Here is a 17818-nt window from a genome sequence, read left to right as displayed (position 1 = left end):
GTAGCACACACATGTAACAGCTTTTTCCGAAAACTGTAAACAAAACAAATGAATATCTCCAGTTTGGAAAAATATTTGATTCCGCCGGAACAAGTGATCTCATGTTGCCAGGAACAAAAACTTAATTGCTGAAAAAAAAAGAAAAAAAAAAGTCAAAAGAAGATCTGAGAAGAATGGATGTGGATGGAAATGCATGCGCACTGAATGTCCCTTCACCTCCTTATGTTAAGCACGGCTTTCGAAATAAAACCCACCAACCCACGCATGTTAAAGAACGGCTTTCGAGAAAAGCACTCCCCTACCTACCCATGTTAAGAACGGCTTTCAGAATAGACACCCCTCTCCAAGCTCCCGATATCAAAAAAAGGATTTTTTTAAATTGTTACACAAAAACAAAAACAAAAAAAAAGCAAAAAAGAAAATCTTTGCTTATCCGTTTTGTTTTTAATTTTTCGTTGCACCAAAAAACAAAGCAAATTACAGTAAAAAAAAATATTACAAAAAATAAAACAAAAAACTTCTTACTGTAGGTAGTTGTTTCTTGGTTTATTATTATTATTATTATTATTATTATTATTATTATTATTATTATTATTATTATTATCACTACTACTACTACTACTTGTGGTAAAATTATTATATGTACATGTTTACTTCAATTTTTTTTAGCAGCGTTTGTTAGGCTTTCATAATCGGCGGAGCTCGACGGTGAACGTCTTGTTCCGAGCAACGCCGATCGGCGTTGAGTTACGTCTGGTTCAAATTATTCACAAGTACTTGCATTTATTATGTAAAATGAAGTGGTGTATACCGCGCTATTTGTGTAAATCGTAATATGAAGTTATTAGCAAGGTTTACACTATTTTTTTTATTAAATTGTTATGTGTCTATATAGTAAATAAAAATTGTGTTCGAATGAACATAAGAAACAGATATAACTCTCTCTCTCTCTCTCTCTCTCTCTCTGTCGTTTCCGTGATAGCAAACGCGTTGGGTTCACAATAAATCCAACGATAAATGTAACTTATGCGTTATTTCTCTCTCTCCCTCCCTCCCTCCTTCCCTATCTATCTATCTATCTATCTATCTATCTATCTATCTTTGTCTCTGTCTCGGTCGCTACCGTGCTCGAAAACGCGTTAATGGATGCTCAATTAAGAAAAGGTTAACTGTAACTGACGTGTTAGAAAAAGTTTCTTTTATTATTGTTTTGGAGTGTAATATTTTCACAAATAAGCAATAAAATGTAAGAGTATTTTAAGCGTGAAAATGTCCTGAAATATATGTAAATAAAACGTAAGAAGATTTTGTACGTACAGAAATAACGTATTTAGTTTCGAAGTGTTCGTTTAATGGCTGAATAACAGAATTTTGGAATTGTATAATGAATACTTTTCATCCAATCAGCGGCGTCGGATATTTTAAAGGGAGTAATCATTGTTTGTGTTGGATGTAAGGGGTAAGAATATGCTCTTGTGTATAGGATCTGTAGTCATTTAATGATGGTTAACATGCAGAAAAGTAAGAAAAAATATGAATGCACTCGGTGTAGAATGGTATCGTAAGAGCACTCGGTATTGAGAAAGTGAAATTTTTGCTACCTTTTTTGTAGGTTAGGATGATGATGGTCATGGCGCTCATCAGAATAAAGGTAATATTTTAATATTACGAAGTAATGTGTATGTAATTGCGTTCCCTAGCTAGATAACGTAATGACTAATGGCGTAAACGTAATAATTTTCTGTGTGCCATCTGTTATTGTCAACCTACGACAGTTTCGTCCAGAGGGGAAAATTATGTCTACTTTATTATAAAAGAAGATTATATTGTTTACATTCTTTTCTGTAATATAGTGCAAGCAAAATTGCGTCACCAGCAAAGAAAAAGTCTATAATAAAAAAGAAAATGATCACACGTGAGACGTGGATCACAGAACGAGATAGCGTTCGAGATCTCGGGAGAGGCGTGGAGATTGTCTTAGATTACGTGTGTGTATTCACAGCTGAAACAATGATGAAATGTTGCTACAGAGAAAAATCCAGTTGAAGTTATTTTTTATTCGTTAACTTCTTTGCGACTGAGACTGCATGCAACGTGCGTTGGTTTTAGAACAATTTTACAATTTCAGGAGCTAAGGCGCAAAGTTAGGTGCTGTTTTATTAGACTGTTTATGTGGAATTAACTGGATTCGAACTTGGAGGACTCTGTTGTTCAACCACTTAGCAACCGTAACGGAAAATGAAATAACTTACTAGATTGGTCATATAAAAAATATGTGTATCATGATTCCTGAGAGAGACGGAAGCACTTGGTTTATTATTTATGATGTTAAAGGAGCTTTTAACGCCAGAAGCACGAGGGCAAAAGTACCGTCTAGACACACATTTAAGCAATTCGCCACGATATAAAGCAGCGTTTTTTTTTTTCAATCAGTAATATATGATGTACTCATCCAAAAAACAGTAATTGAGTTTTAATGGCAAAAAATACGCATTTTCTTTCGATTCTTCCGCCTATTGTTCTCATCTCGAGTGTTATTTTCACAACGTCGACTAAAAAAAATCAAGATGGCGTCTCAAAAAGGACAATCACATAAAAATGAAGATAAAAAGAAACGGTCTTCTCGTAAATGCGTTGAAATATGTTTTAATATTTAAGACTTGATGCAATTGGAAACAACATTTAACATTCTTGAACTTTGGAGATGAGGATTGACTTTTTTGTATTGTTTTTATTGATTTGCTCTTCTGTTCCCATCTTGAGTGTAATTTCCATAACGTTTCGGGCGATGTAATCTACGCCCTTTTTATGTGTATCTTTTCCTAACCGGGAATCTTGCTGTCAGAACTCGGAAATCTTTCTATCAGAACTCGGGAATCTTTCTATCAAACTCTGGAATCTTTCTGACAGCACTCGGGAATCTTTCTGTCAGAACTCTGAAATCTTTCTGTCAGAACTCGGGAACCTTCGAACTCGGTAATCTACATGGGATTTCGAACAGCACTTTCTCTTATCCATTTACTATGGCGAATTATCTAGCAAAATGAACAACGGAAACCGGAGGTAGCATGGTCTCGTTCTGTCAGCCATGAATTGGTATGAACCCGAGTTAATTCATAATAGTATTTTGAGTGTCGCCCGCACTGAGGATTGATCATTCAACCTCCAGAAGAGTGTGACTTATAACCGAATTTTACCAAGTACTTTGGGTCCAAGTGGTGTACGGAAATTTTGAAAATACGCAAACCTGTTGGACGTTTTAATTTTTAAGCGCCAAATTTTAGTTTTATATTTTTCTTTTTTATTCTTTCAGAGATTTTACCCCCTATTTATTTGGAGAATTTAATGCTTGAACAAATCCAGTAAAAATTTACGGTGAACTGTCGTGAGTATATGTTTCGTTATTCTATTTCACACACACCGGATGGTTGAAAAAAGAAAGAGACATATTTTTTTAATGTTTGGGTTCCGTTTTGGTTTAGTAATAGTGTATAAACGCAAGTATGATGAGGGGGAAAAGTACAATTCAAGACGCTGCCATGAATGCATATATTTAAACAAGAAATCATTGTTGGCAGATTTGCACAACAGATTAACAAACAACTTGCTATTGACAGGAAGCATGAAATCAATACGCCGCTGAATAAGGAAGCCGCGTATCACTGATTTGTTTCTCGGTTTGACTTCATTCGACCCAGGAAAGAAACCCGCCAAGTGGTTGTCGCCTTGTTGTGTCTTTTCTTACCTAATTTCAAGCTTTTATCATGATATAAAAAAAAACCCCTAACTTGTTTGGTCTATTCATAGTATACAAAGTACCTTAAGTAATTTTCCAGACTTTTTTTTTGTATAGGCATTTAAAAATCGTCGTAGACCATTGAAAATTCAGTAATTTAATTGCTATACATCTTATGAGACGACTCCATTTAAGCTTAAACTACAACAGGAACTGGAATGCGTGTTACTAAAGCCTGATTATTGCAGCTGGTAAATTTCAAAAATGCAATCTAGACGTGAAGATAATTTAGAAGAACGATATGCAATAAAATTCTGTTTTAAACTTTAAAAAAAAAATGACACAGAAACGTATGAAATTCTCCAGAATTCTTCATTTGGACTATCTTGTATGAATCGTGCATCAGTTTTAGAGTGGCATAAGAGATTCATAGAAGGAGGAGAGTTTGTGAAATTTGATGGTAGGTGTGGTTGGAGTAAGAGAGATGGAGAACTACGGTTGATTGGCCAAATAAAGAATTTCATGTATAAGAACCATCGTGTGTCTATAGAGGCAATAAGTGCATGGTTTGGTGTCAGTGTGTGAACAGTACGCACATTCGCGAGAAACATAGGATCGCGAAGTTTAACTTAAATACGCTCTGTTCTTCATAAAAAACTATTTGCCCAAAATCGACACCAAGACCGTTTCACACATACTTTACAGTCTATACCTTGCTCCCTGTAAATTTTGGTTATTTCTTAATCTCAAGGAAAACATAGATGGCTGTATTTATGAGACAATTGAGGGGATGAAGGAATCTGTGAAAAGCGTCAATGGCTCACACAAGAAAATTTCCATGAGGCCTTCCAGTAGTTGTAAGAACGGTAGAACAATTGTATTTCAGTCAGAGGAGATTACTTCAAAGGTGACTAAAGTTTCATGTGTGTACTATCCATAAAAATGCCCGTACCAAAAAGGTTGGAAACTTATTGAACGCACTACGTATATATATATATATATATATATATATATATATATATATGTATATGTATGTATATGTATATATATGTATATGTATATATGTATATGTATGTATATGTATATGTATATGTATGTATATGTATATATATGTATATGTATATATGTATATGTATATGTATATATATATGTATATGTATATATGTATATGTATATATATGTATATGTATATATATGTATATGTATGTATATGTATATATGTATATGTATGTATATGTATATATGTATATGTATGTATATATATGTATATGTATATATATATGTATATATATGTATATATACGCATATAGATGTATATATATGTATATATACGCATATAGATGTATATATATATGTATATATACGCATATAGATGTATATATATATGTATATATACGCATATAGATGTATATATATGCATATATATATGGATATATATATGCATATATGTATATATGTATATATATGTATATATATGTATATATATATGGATATATATATGTATATATATGTATATATGTATATATATATGTATATATGGATATATATGTATATATATGTATATATATATATATGTATATATATATGTATAAATATGAATATATATGTATATATTATTTATTCGGGGGTAAACAGTTACATATGGTCGGTACAAACAGGCATCTATTTTAGTCGAGCGTCAAATGGTTCCGGGTCGCCTGACGAAGTCTTATTGACTGAAACAGATGGCTGTTTGTAGCGACCATAAGTAACTGTTTACCCTTGAATAAATAATAAAAAATATTTTGTTCTATTTATCGCGCACTATCTAATAACCTGGGTGTGTTAATTAGTCACTACGTTTGAACATCTCAAACCTGAATTTATATACATATATATATATATATATATATATATATATATATATATATATATATATATATATATATATATACACGAGGGGCGTGCGATAAGTAATGCCCCTGACCCACTTCCCATAACAGGAGAGCAACGAAACTTGGCACAGTTATTAGTCTTTCTCTATATAGGAACCACCCAGAGTTATGCATTTCTCCCATCGTTTGATGCAGCTCTGGAGACCGTTTTTGTAGAACACGCCAGGTTGGTCCTCCATTCACGACGTGACTTCAGAAATTAAGGCTGCATCATCTGGGAAACGCTTTCCTTTCAAAAACAACTTCATGGCTGGGAAGAGGTGAAAGTCAGAAGGTTAAAGGTCAGGAGAATAGAAAGGATGGGGAAGGATTTCATAACCACACGCTCGTGCTTCTGATCTGGCGATATGCGAGTTGTGGACCGGAGCGTTGTCCTGCAGGAGGAGGGTACCTTTGCTGATCTTGCCCCGTCTCTTGATTTTGATAGCTTTCCTTAATTTCCTCAAAAGTGAAGCATAATAGGCTACTGTGATTGTGGTAGCCTTTGCCAGGAATCTGTCATCAGTACCCGTCATGGTCCCAGAAGACTGTGAGCATGACATTGCCAGCGGAGGGCTGCACCCTTGTCTTCTTTGGAGGTGGTGAGCCCAAGTGCTTCCACTGTATTGACTGGGCTTTGGTCTCTGGATCATAGTGATGGACCCAGGTTTCATCCTGTATAATCAGTTTATTGAAAAACATTGACTCATCTTCTTGGCACATCTCCAAATTCATCCTCGAGCACTCGACGCGTTCTCGCTTCTGAAATGGTGTGAGAAACCTGGGAATCACTCTGACAGACGCTTATGCATATGTAAATTGTCATGAATGATAGTTTCTACAGACCCTGTACTACTCTTGACATCTTGGGCTATTTGGCGAATAGTAATGCGCCGATCTTCCAAAATGGCAGCCTCAACTTGACGGACAGATGCTTCATAAATGTCAGAAGGGGGGCGACCAGGTCTGGGAGCTATTTCCACAGGCTTTCGGCCATGTTTGAATTCACGATGGCAGCGTTTTACAAGGTCATATGATGGGGCATTATCACCACAAGTTTATTTCATTTCATCAAAAGTCTCCTGTGATGTGCGTCCTTTCAAATACAAAAACCGGATCACTGCTCGACATTTAACAGGCTCCATTTCACACCTGACTCAGTTCAAACACCTGTAAAATAGAAATCATAATTAGTTCAGAGATGTAATTTTCTACATAACCCGTAGAGATATAAATCATTGCACATGCAAAATTTCAGCTAGATCAGACAACTGGAAGTGGGTCAGGGGCATTATTGTACGCCCCTCGTGTATATATATGTATACCTAAGGATTTTGCTTTTCCATAATACTCAGTGTTCTTTAGAAAGTTGCAAATAACAGTTTTACTACGATTTACCTTAGCTACTATCGCTCGCTGTAACAAACTTTGCTTATGGAATCCTAGAATTCGAGAGTGTTTAACTTCAGTTCTCTTGCTTTAGGCATGGTAACACCTTTACACAATGATTGCTAATCTCTCACTGAACTAAAAACATTAGAATTACCATAAATCTAACAATCTATACCTTTGGTCTTATAATTTGGATCATGTGTAAAAAGCCTAATTTAATAAAAATGAAAATGTTTAAATAATATTTTTGGAATGTACCTTTTTGTTTGCATAACCTTTTACATTGTAGTATTAGTAACCGTAATCGGAAGAGTTTAAAATCCATACTTAAAAAAAAAAGGTTTCTCTTTAAAGATTTTTAAGTGGTCATAAATTTTGGATCAGTAGTGTATATAATACAACTATTAATACACCATTAACTACGAGTAGACTATGCAAATTAATTTCCATCCAAACTTAATAAGTCTGCTATTATTTCGTACATATACATATATCGTTGTTTTATGCATTTTTACTTATATAAATTATACACATGTTTTACCGTATCTATGGCTTATCAGCGATGTGTACTATACTGAGGTTCGATTCTTCCACTACAGGTCTTGTGGTCGGGTTTACTACGGAGCCTCGGCCGTAATTACGAGCTATTTTATCACCTTAAATATATGTCAAGTTTTTATTGATTCCAATAAAAGGAATGTAAAGAAGACGACTTCTTAAAAAAAAAACTTCCAGAGGGAATAACGCATACCGAAGTTCAGTTATCGCTAGAAATAAACGATGATAACTTAATATAAAATGAAGGTGGTAAAAAAGCTCGTAAGTTAAGCCGAGACTTCATAGCTTAGCTAAATTATAGTCAGCAACATTAGTGAAGATAGATAAGGTGAAACACGTGTCCGTAGATAAGTATTTTATTGATAATTAAGAAAAACACATGAACAACGAATATATAAATATATATATATATATATATGCGTTTGTGTGTGTGTGTAGACATTTATCTTCTTCTCTTCTATCTTCTATTCTATTCTTCTTCTATCTTCTTCTATCTATCTTCTTCTATCTATATAAATAAAATGAACTCATTTTTCCCCGTCTGATTTTGACATTAATAGGATTAAAAATCAAGATATTTCATGCAAATATAATATGCACAAACGGCAGAACAATATCTGAGGTGTGTTATAGGCTTATTATTTCTCAAATTCCTCGATAATCTTAGATTTCTATACTTTTTCTGTTGAGAAGTCACGGCCAAAATCGGTTAAGATCAATGGAAGTGGTAAAATATTTTATCTCTAATAAATTCCTCCTCCCCCTGCCACCACTTAACACCGTTCGGGGATCGTTCACAAGGAACAGTTGAGAAGAGAACACCGGTTTGGCTTCGTAGTTCTTTCATGTGAAGTTATTTAAAATCACTAAACTAAGTTGCAGTGCTCTGTGGTGTAGTGGTTAGCGTGTTGGACAATTCACATTATATTTTCACGTTCGCGCCGACCTACCGTAGTTGTTGTTTGTTTTTTTTTTTCCGAAACAACTGGAATGGACTTTTCTTGGTGGCCGAACTGTTAACGTTGCAGATGTTTTTCTTTTTGTTTTTTTTCACACTTTATTTTCCTACTTTTACTCATGACTCCGGGTTTGATCCTTCCTACTTACCTACCATAACATTTTTTAAACTCCCCCCCCGTCCCGGAAACAAACACTCGGGCAACGCCGGGTACCCCCGCTAGTATGTAGATATTTCTATGCATATTTTCTTCCACGTTCCTAGAATATAGAGCGACTAGATTTGTAAAAAAGACAAATGGAATATGACATATCGAAATGCACTAATCGCCATAATAGATAGATCAGTGGTTTTTCAAACCAACGCATTTTTGATGAAATCCTTACCGCCTTACGTATCGTGTCATTATATTAAAAGTGTCTGTTTGTCACGTTATTTGAGGAAATATTTTATTCATACTAATAAAGCTTATGGAAGATCATAAACTTGGTTTTATTACGGCTTTGATGGCCTCTTTGTGTACATTGGTGATCTTTCAAACGGACGCATTTCAGGTGAAAATATCATCTATTTATATGTCATGGTATTATATTAAAACTGTGTCTAGTTGCCACGTTATTGGAAGATATATTTTCATACTAATTATTCATGTCGGTGATTAGAAACTTGATTTTATTAGTGCTCTGGAAGCCCTCTTGTGTGGATTAAGGATCTTTCATACCTACACGTTCCAGGTAAAAATATTATTACATATCACATTTCCTATCGAAATTCGTATAAAGTTTTTTTTTTAAATATGGAAAATGGAGCAATAGAAAATAATTACAAGAAAAATAGGGTGCGTCTGTAGATTTCAGCCAAAAGCATTATTACGTACTTACCTGGCATGTTGAAATCAGTATAAATTCAATAATTTACAGAAAATGGAGCAATAGAAAAAGACAAAAAAATAGGGCGTTTTGTTACATAGTTTTCTCATTGAAGTTATCACTAGGGTTATCATAGAGGGGCGCCAAATTGACGTTTGGTGTATAAAATAAAAGGGGAGGACCATAATTGTATTTGTTGTCATGGAATGATTATTATTAGAATGAAAGGAGATTATGCGTGTCATAAAAGAATTCCGTGTGCGTATGATCGTCTAGTTTCATATGCGGTTGTGTGTGTTCATCTTTAATTGTTCATATGCTTTTGTGTGTGTGTTACATGCATTTTCTTCGACATACCTTACTTCATGTGTCGTCGATGTGATCCATCTGGAATTCATCTCTTGGAGGGAGACTGGTACCTGTTAGACGAAGATTTATCACTCCAAGACGATGAATTGGTTTTATAGTTTTTTATTTTCCTTCCAGATGTCGACACAGAATATGGAAGTGAATCTTGCTTGGTTTGAACACGTCAGCGTCCCCCACCCCCAGTGAAGGGGAGGGAACAGCTATTAATCCGTCCGTCTTCTTCAAAGCCCAAATCCAGTCTCACAGATCTAGCCAACCTGACCACATCACTCATACGTAATCTGGTCAGCTGACCCTCGGTTCTGGTAAACGTATCTACACTCAACGTTTACTCACCTCTCTCTCTCTCTCTCTCCCTCAATCTCTCTCTCTCTCTCAATCCATTCTGTAACAGTTTGTGTAAATTGAGAATCTTTTAAACTGGTGCATTTTAGGTGAAGACAACATCACATACATGTCATTTGTATGAATTTTAAAAAATATGAAAAATGATTCAGCAGAAAAAAATTACAAGGTAAAGTGCTTGTGAAGATTCTTCATCTTTTAAGATGAATACTATATTACGTTGTAACGTGTCCTGTCGAAATTAGTATAACTTTAAATTATAGAAAATGAATCAATGGAAAAATAATTACTAGAAAAATAGTATGCTTGTGTAAATTAGGGATTAAAGAAAAGCATTTCGGGCGAAAATCTTGGTACCCGGAAAACTCCATTTACGGAACACTCGTCCATGGAAAACTCGTCCATTTTGCTAGGTAAGAAAAATCGTCCATTATTTAATAAATCTTGATTGAAAACACATTTTATGACCGTTCTTGAAAGATATATTGTTTTCGTTTTTTTAAAGAAACTATACCCCACAAATTATTTAAAAATATATTTTTACTTGTTTACTGTTGTTTTTAAAAGGGAAAAATCGATTTTCTAAGTGTTCATTTTCTACTTAACTGGATAAGTTGTAGTGATTTCACTTATTTTAAAACGTTTATTCAGTTCAAAAACGAGAGCACAGACGTCATCATATTTTTTAAAAATATTTATACTTATTTACTGTTGTTTTTAAAAGGAGAACATCGATTTTTCTACTTAGCTGTGCAAGTTGTTAGTGGTTTAATTTATTTTAAAGCGTTTATTCAGTAAAAAAAATGCATTTATTCAGTAAAAACAAAAAGTAAGCTCGATTGATAAGTGATAACGAGAAATAATTTCCGACATGGCCGACATGGCGGAATCACATATTAGGGTCTTGATAATCGCTAAAAAATAGAAAATTAAAGAAAATACTGAGGGAGATTTTGTTTTAAAAGTTTAAAAAATAGAAAATTAAAGAAAATACTGAGGGAGATTTTGTTTTAAAAGTTTTCCGTTGACGAGTTTTCCTAAGTTCGACTATCTTATTACCTATCAAAGGCAAGATAAATTACGTTTTACCTTACATTTATACACGTTTTTGTTTTTACTTATTTTAAAGTGTTTTTTTTTCTTACAAATTATAGTAGTGCATAGTACATTACTGTTACCAAAAACATAAGACTAATAAGAATTTTTTTCCTTCGGGTCAAGATCAAAGTGTAGTATATGTTCTTCAGATGCTGTACTTCTATTTCTTGTTCTTTGTCAGTGGAGGAGAAATACTTCACGACTGTGACAATAACAACCAAGATGAGGAAGTCTGTCCGACAATCTCAATGAATTAAAACACCTCATCTCAAAAATACAGACAATTACTAAAGATCTCATGATGAGTTAATCAAAACTTGGTATATAAGCTGTAAAAGTATGAACGTTTAGAAATTTATCAAATCATAAAAAAGAAATTATATGTACATTTAAAAATCACCCCTTCAATGAGATTATACTTTTTTTCGGCGATTGTGTGTGAACACTAAAAAAGAAAACAAATAATAATTGTAGAATTTAGAGTGGGGTAAATTGCACATATAAATATAGTGTAAAATGGCCCCCTTTTTCAAGGCCATACTAACTTTTAGGGCAATTAACCAAATTTTTTACTACTAATCCTAAGTCTGACCGACTATGTCATAAAACCACTCGTAATCGCCTTATGTTTTTGCATTACTGGCTGGACTTAAAGTTAGTACTACAAGAAGGCGTGTTTTGTATGACTTTTTGCAATGATATATTGGGGTTGTATTACTGTACACATAGATTCGAAAAAGTTGTCAAAAAAAAACAAATATATAACAAATAAATGTTATCAAAGGCAAGATAAGTTACTTTTCTACCAAACTAGATATATTTTTCGTGTTTTTATTCAATGTAACATGTTTATTCAGCTCGAAAAGCATATAGTGTTTAGCGATGTATTGGAAAATTCAAAATGGCGCCCGACACTCTCTTTAACACGGTAAGTTTAGGAAAAGATGTTATAAATAATAAACTAGACAAAATACTGTTAGAAATTCGCTCATTATATGTTACCGTGACATAAGTTGACATATATTCGGTGTGTTTTAATAGTATTTTGTCTAGTTTATTATTTATAACACCTTTTCCCAAACTTACCATGTTAAAGAGAGTGTTTGGCGCCATTTTGAATTTTCCAATACATCGGTAAACACAGACTGTTTTTCGAGCTGAATAAACATGTTACATTGAATAAAAACACAAAAAATATATCCAGTTTGGTAGTAGAGAAACTTATCTTGCCTTTGATAACATTTATTTGTTATATATTTGTTTTTGACAACTTTTTCGAATCTATGTGTACAGCAATACAAACCCGATATATTTTATACTAAATTTGGATCAGAAACATTAACATGTCTACAATTTTAAAATAAATAAAATTGACTACATCCTTAAAACATTTTCTGATCCGAAAGAGCGATCATTTTCCATTAATTTCCATTCCCATATGCAAAACTGACTTTTTGTTGTTTTCTTTATTTATTTTTCAGGCTGTTTACACGTAATGACCTGAAAAGTGAAAAAAAAACCACCTTTTTATTTTCTGGTGGATTAGCAAATGGTTGCAGAATTCTTACGAGAACTTTATTTCTAAACCAAAAATAAACTAAATGTGACAATTGCGAATTAACTAAAAAAGACAAGTCGCGATAATTTGTTCAAAGTTTTCAAAGTAATCGCCTAAAATAAATTTCACGGGAATCGCCTAAAAAAAGAAGAATCTTATTTGAGGGGTGGGGAGGCTAATGATAACTAAAGATCTTAATCTACACATTTGCTATTATTATTATTATGGCTCACAAGAAGCTTTCGCACAGGTCATAAAATATCTCTCCTTGAAAATAGCCTGTGGTGTTCCCAGGAAGCTGAGTGACGAGTCTCCTTAGACTTCCAGAAATCTCCATCTCCCTCGATAACATTTGCAAATAAATTTGCCTTATCGCAACAGCTGCTTGCTATTGATTTCTCGATAGCAGCGGCTATTGGTATTCACTGGAATTTGAGTGGCAATAAGCCTCCCGAAGGTTCCAGTTCTCTTAACACTTATCCAACAGAGGTCTAGTCAGTTCCTCGGCCAGTCCTTCTTCCTTGACGCTACTTGGCTATTTGGTCTCACCCTTTTTTAGTGGGGGGGCAGCGATGTGATAATGGGATGGGGTTTAAGAACTTATAGATATGCGGCTTCAATGTGCTTGGTTCCATGTAGCGCTTCATGTTTTGCCTCTGCAGCAGTTTGTCTGGCCTGCGTTTGTTGCTCCTGTGTGTTAGTCTCCTCATTCAAGGGGGTTTTCTTAATATTTCAGCTTTTTTCATGATTGTTTTTCATTGTATTTCTCCAGTCATTCATTTGATTTCAATTTTTCCCATTCTTTTTTCAAAGCTTTTCGGGATTGTTCCTAATGCTCCTACTGTTGGAGGTATTATTTTGATTTTCTTTCTCTTCCATATCCCTTTCAGCTCTCTAGCTAGCCTGTGTGTTTGTTCCGTTTCTTCTTTTCTTTGACATTCACCCTGTGGTCAGCTGGAACAGCAAATTCTACGATTTGACTGGACTTTTCTTTCTTGCTAATTATTACAACATCCAGTCCTCTTGCTTTGATGGGTTTATCGGTTTGTATGTTATGTTCACATCCTATAGGTCTTTGTAATTCTCGTTTTCAAGTATTGTTGCCGGCTTATGTTTGTACCACTTGTCTGTGCGTTCGAGATGCAATTGTTTGCATAATTCCCAGTATACTGCCCTTCCCACTTGCTCGTGCCTGTTCTTGTATTTCTTTTGGGTTAGATTGCTGCATTCACTTATTATATGGTTTATCGTCTCGTCTCTTTGACCACAGAGTTTGCATTTGCTGTTTTCTTGTGTTTTGTCGAGCTTTGCTTTGATTGGTTGGTTCTTATCTGTTATCTTGTGCTGCCGTTATTATGGATTCAGTTTCTCGGCTTATGTGTCCTTTTCGCATCCATGTCCAAGTTTTTTCGTTATTTTCATCTTTTGTCATCCTTATGAATCTTCCGTGTAGTTGTTTCTCTTCACACTTTTCTTTTCCTGCCTTATCCTTTGACTCTCTGTTTTCTGTTTTATTGATTTTTTTTCAGCGTCTCTCACTGCCATGGATATTTTTTCAGTGTTTTGTATTTTTCTAGTTCATTTTGGTGTCATTCATACGGTCTTGTATACATACCAGTTCTTTCCCACCGTTTTTCTTTTTTACGTAGAGTCGGTCAACATCGTCCTTCGGGTGTAGTGCGTTGTGCATGATCATGAGTTTCCTGGTCTTCTGATCAAGTTGTCTCAGTTCCTCTTTAGTCCACCCTATAAACAGTCTATAGTATTTTCATTTCTGTTGCTTTGATGCTGTCTGCTTTTAGTACTTCAAAGTATTTATAGGCGTCTTGTTCTCCTAGTGCCCTCATCTCAGTTTGGTTGGGTAGTTCCACACCTTCTGCCATCTCTTTTTTCCCTTTCTTATAACTAGTAGTGCGCACTTTTCCATACCAAACCCCATTCGGATATCCTGGCTGACGATCCTAGTGGGGTTTATTAATGTCTCTCGTTCACTTTTGGTCCTTGCAAAAAGTTTCAGATCGTCCATATACATCAGGTGGTTCATTTTTTCCTCCGTGTTAGAGAACTTGTATCCAGCTTGCCACTTTCTCAGTATATTGTTCAGGGGGCATTATAGCTATGATGAACAGTAATGGTGATAGTGACTCTCCTTGGAGGATGCCTCTTTGTATGTTTATTTCTGCTATGTGTTGCCCATCAGCTGTCAATTCTAGTTTTCATGTTCTCATTTCATTTTCTATCACGTGGATGATCATGCTTGGTATTTTATACATCTTTAAGCATTCTATTATCCATGTTTGGTGAATTCTATCTTTGGCTAAATTATTATTATTATTATTATTATTATTATTATTATTATTATTATTATTAGTAGTAGTAGTAGTAGTAGTAGCAGTAGTAGTAATATTTCTGCATTATTTTTTTTCTTTTTAGAGTAAAACAAATGAATCTAATAACCGATTGCAAGAATTTGGCAAGAGAAGCTATCTCTGGCTTGATTAATAAGGATCTAATCCATTCGGCCACAGTTAATCGCGAGAAATACAGTTGAATTTAAAACGCTTATTTAAAAAAAAATGTTTTAATGTCTTTCAGAGTAATCTAATCATTATATGATGATCTGCACATGATATATATATATATATATATATATATATATATATATATATATATATATATGGTGCCCGGAAAACTCGTCTCCGGAAAACTCGACCCCGGAAAACTCGTCCCCTTTCGCTAGGTAGGAAAACTGGTCCCTTATGTAATAAATATCGATTGAAAACACATTTTCTGATCGTTCTTGAAGGAGATATTTTTTTTTAAATAGACTAGCCCCCCATAATATTAAAAAAATATTTGTTTGTTTGTTTTTTTAATAAAATCGATTTTCTAATTGTCCGTTTTCTACCTAACTGGCTAAGTTCTTAGTGGTTTCACTTATTTTAAAGCGTTTATTATGTTCATAAAAAGTTAATTACAATTTTTTTTTGTTCTTATTTTAACGATGTTTTTTGGAGTCATAAAAATAAAAACAAAAACACAAAACAAAAATTAAAAAACAGGGAGCGATTCGATTCTTCGTTACTTTTTTGTTTTGGTTTTTTAATTATGATAGTTTTTTTGTTGTTATGTTTTTGTTTTCTCTCATACCAAATGCACTCATGCGTTATTTAAAATTATAATTTTATCAATTATCAACATTTATTGTCGTCCTGTCAAATTTTGCAAAAATTTACTAATAAATTAAAAGCGAAATATTTTTTGGCGCGAGAGATGCCGTGTGCTAACAATCTCTCGTTAACTCATTTTTAATTTTTTTAATTTTTACTTCAAAATTCTAAAATAAATCATTAAGAGAAAAAGTAATCACTAAATAAATTTATCAATCAAGTTTATTGAAAACTCCGCTATCGTTTATCAAGAATCTTTTTAATTTCATTTTTTGTTGGTTGTTTTTCGGAGGGAGATATAGTTTTTACCCCCCTCTCTAAATTATATGTAAAAAATATTAATTTTTTTATTTTCTTTTTAAAATCAAATCTCCCTCAGTAATTTCTTTAATTTTCTATTTTTTAGCGATTATCAAGACCTCTAAGATATACCGGAAATTATTTCTCGTTCTCACGTAACACTCGACATGGCTTTTTGTTTGTTTTCTATGTTTTTTTCTTTACCGATTAAACAATTCCAAATAAATTAAACAACAAACAACATAGTCGGCGAGGTAGAAAAATCGATTTTACCCTTTTATAAACAACAGTAAATAAGTAAATTCTTTTTATATTAATATAAAAAAAGCATGCAGTCTCGTTTATGAACATAATAAACGCGTTAAAATAAGTGAAATCACTAATAACTTAGCCAGTTAGGTAAAAAACGGACACTTAGAAAATAGATTTTATTTAAAAAAAAACAAACAACAAAAAACATTAAACAAGTAAAAATATTTTAAAAAAATATTATGGGGGGCTATTGTCTATTTAAAAAAAAACAATATCTCTTTCAAGAACGATCATAAAATGTGTTTTCAATCGATATTTATTCAATAAGGGACCAGCTTTCCTACCTAGCGAAAGGGGACGAGTTTTCCGGGGTAAAGTTTTCCGGGGTCGAGTTTTCCGGGGTCGAGTGTTCCGGAAACGAGTTTTCCGGAGACGAGTTTTCCGGAAACGAGTTTTCCTAAATTCTATATATATATATATATATTAAGTAATGTGATTTATAATTTAAAAGTTTTAAAATTTTTAAAATTTAAAAATCAAAATTTAATTAAATTAAAAATCAGTTTCATAAGAAGGAACAACAACAAAGTCAATTATCTGTACGATCGTTTCGGAAATCCGTCTCTAAATCAAAATAAGCTAACGGAAACAATTTACTGCACGAGCGTCGCCCTTTTAAAATTCATCATTCAATAAAATAAAAAGCTATAGCAAACATCTAAATGACTACTTTAAATACAGTTCCTGATTTCAAAAAAAGAAAAACCAAAAGGTAATTATATATCTATATATTTTTAAATCAAATTTATTATGTAAATTCAAAAATATATATATTTTTTCTACTCATTTCTATCTCTAACCTATACCAATTTCCTTATTAATTCTCTTATAAATTTTATATCCAAACCTTTTACTTCAATTTTTCAGATTCATCTGCCTTACTTTTAATGCTAGGTTTATTTTTGGTGTCTTTTCAATTCAATAGAAATCCTCCTAAATTTGCTGATGAGGAGACCGTGCTTACCAAAAAAACTATGTATAATTATTCTACGTGACTTCATGTATACCACAAATAAAAAGCACGGATTTCCGAAACGATCGTACAGATAATTGACTTTGTTGTTGTTCCTTCTTATGAAACTGATTTTTAATTTAATTAAATTTTGATTTTTAAATTTTAAAAATTTTAAAACTTTTAAATTATAAATCACATTACTTAATATTGAATTAGCTCTAGGACATTTAACTATCGAGCTTATTATATATCTAAATTACAACGAGCATTTCCTGTATTTTAATT

The 17818-nt window shown here is 33.2% G+C and overlaps 1 protein-coding gene across 3 annotated transcripts in view; it reads left to right on the top strand.

Annotated features, from left to right (window-relative positions):
- LOC145259615 (FMRFamide receptor-like) overlaps positions 1-17818 on the top strand; it is a 906472-nt gene that overhangs the window by 465027 nt on the left and 423627 nt on the right. For all 3 annotated transcript variants that reach the window (XM_080117271.1, XM_080117272.1, XM_080117273.1), the window contains one exon: positions 3314-3385. The gene's annotated coding sequence lies outside the window, so the exon portion shown is untranslated. The remainder of the gene's footprint in view (positions 1-3313; positions 3386-17818) is intronic.

This window comes from Euprymna scolopes, chromosome 35 (assembly GCF_053919585.1).
Source record: "Euprymna scolopes isolate OS-2025 chromosome 35, ASM5391958v1, whole genome shotgun sequence".
In the NCBI taxonomy this organism is placed as follows: Eukaryota; Metazoa; Mollusca; class Cephalopoda; order Sepiida; family Sepiolidae; genus Euprymna; species Euprymna scolopes.
Note: the sequence above shows the minus strand (reverse complement) of the source record. Positions and strands in the feature narration are given on the sequence as shown.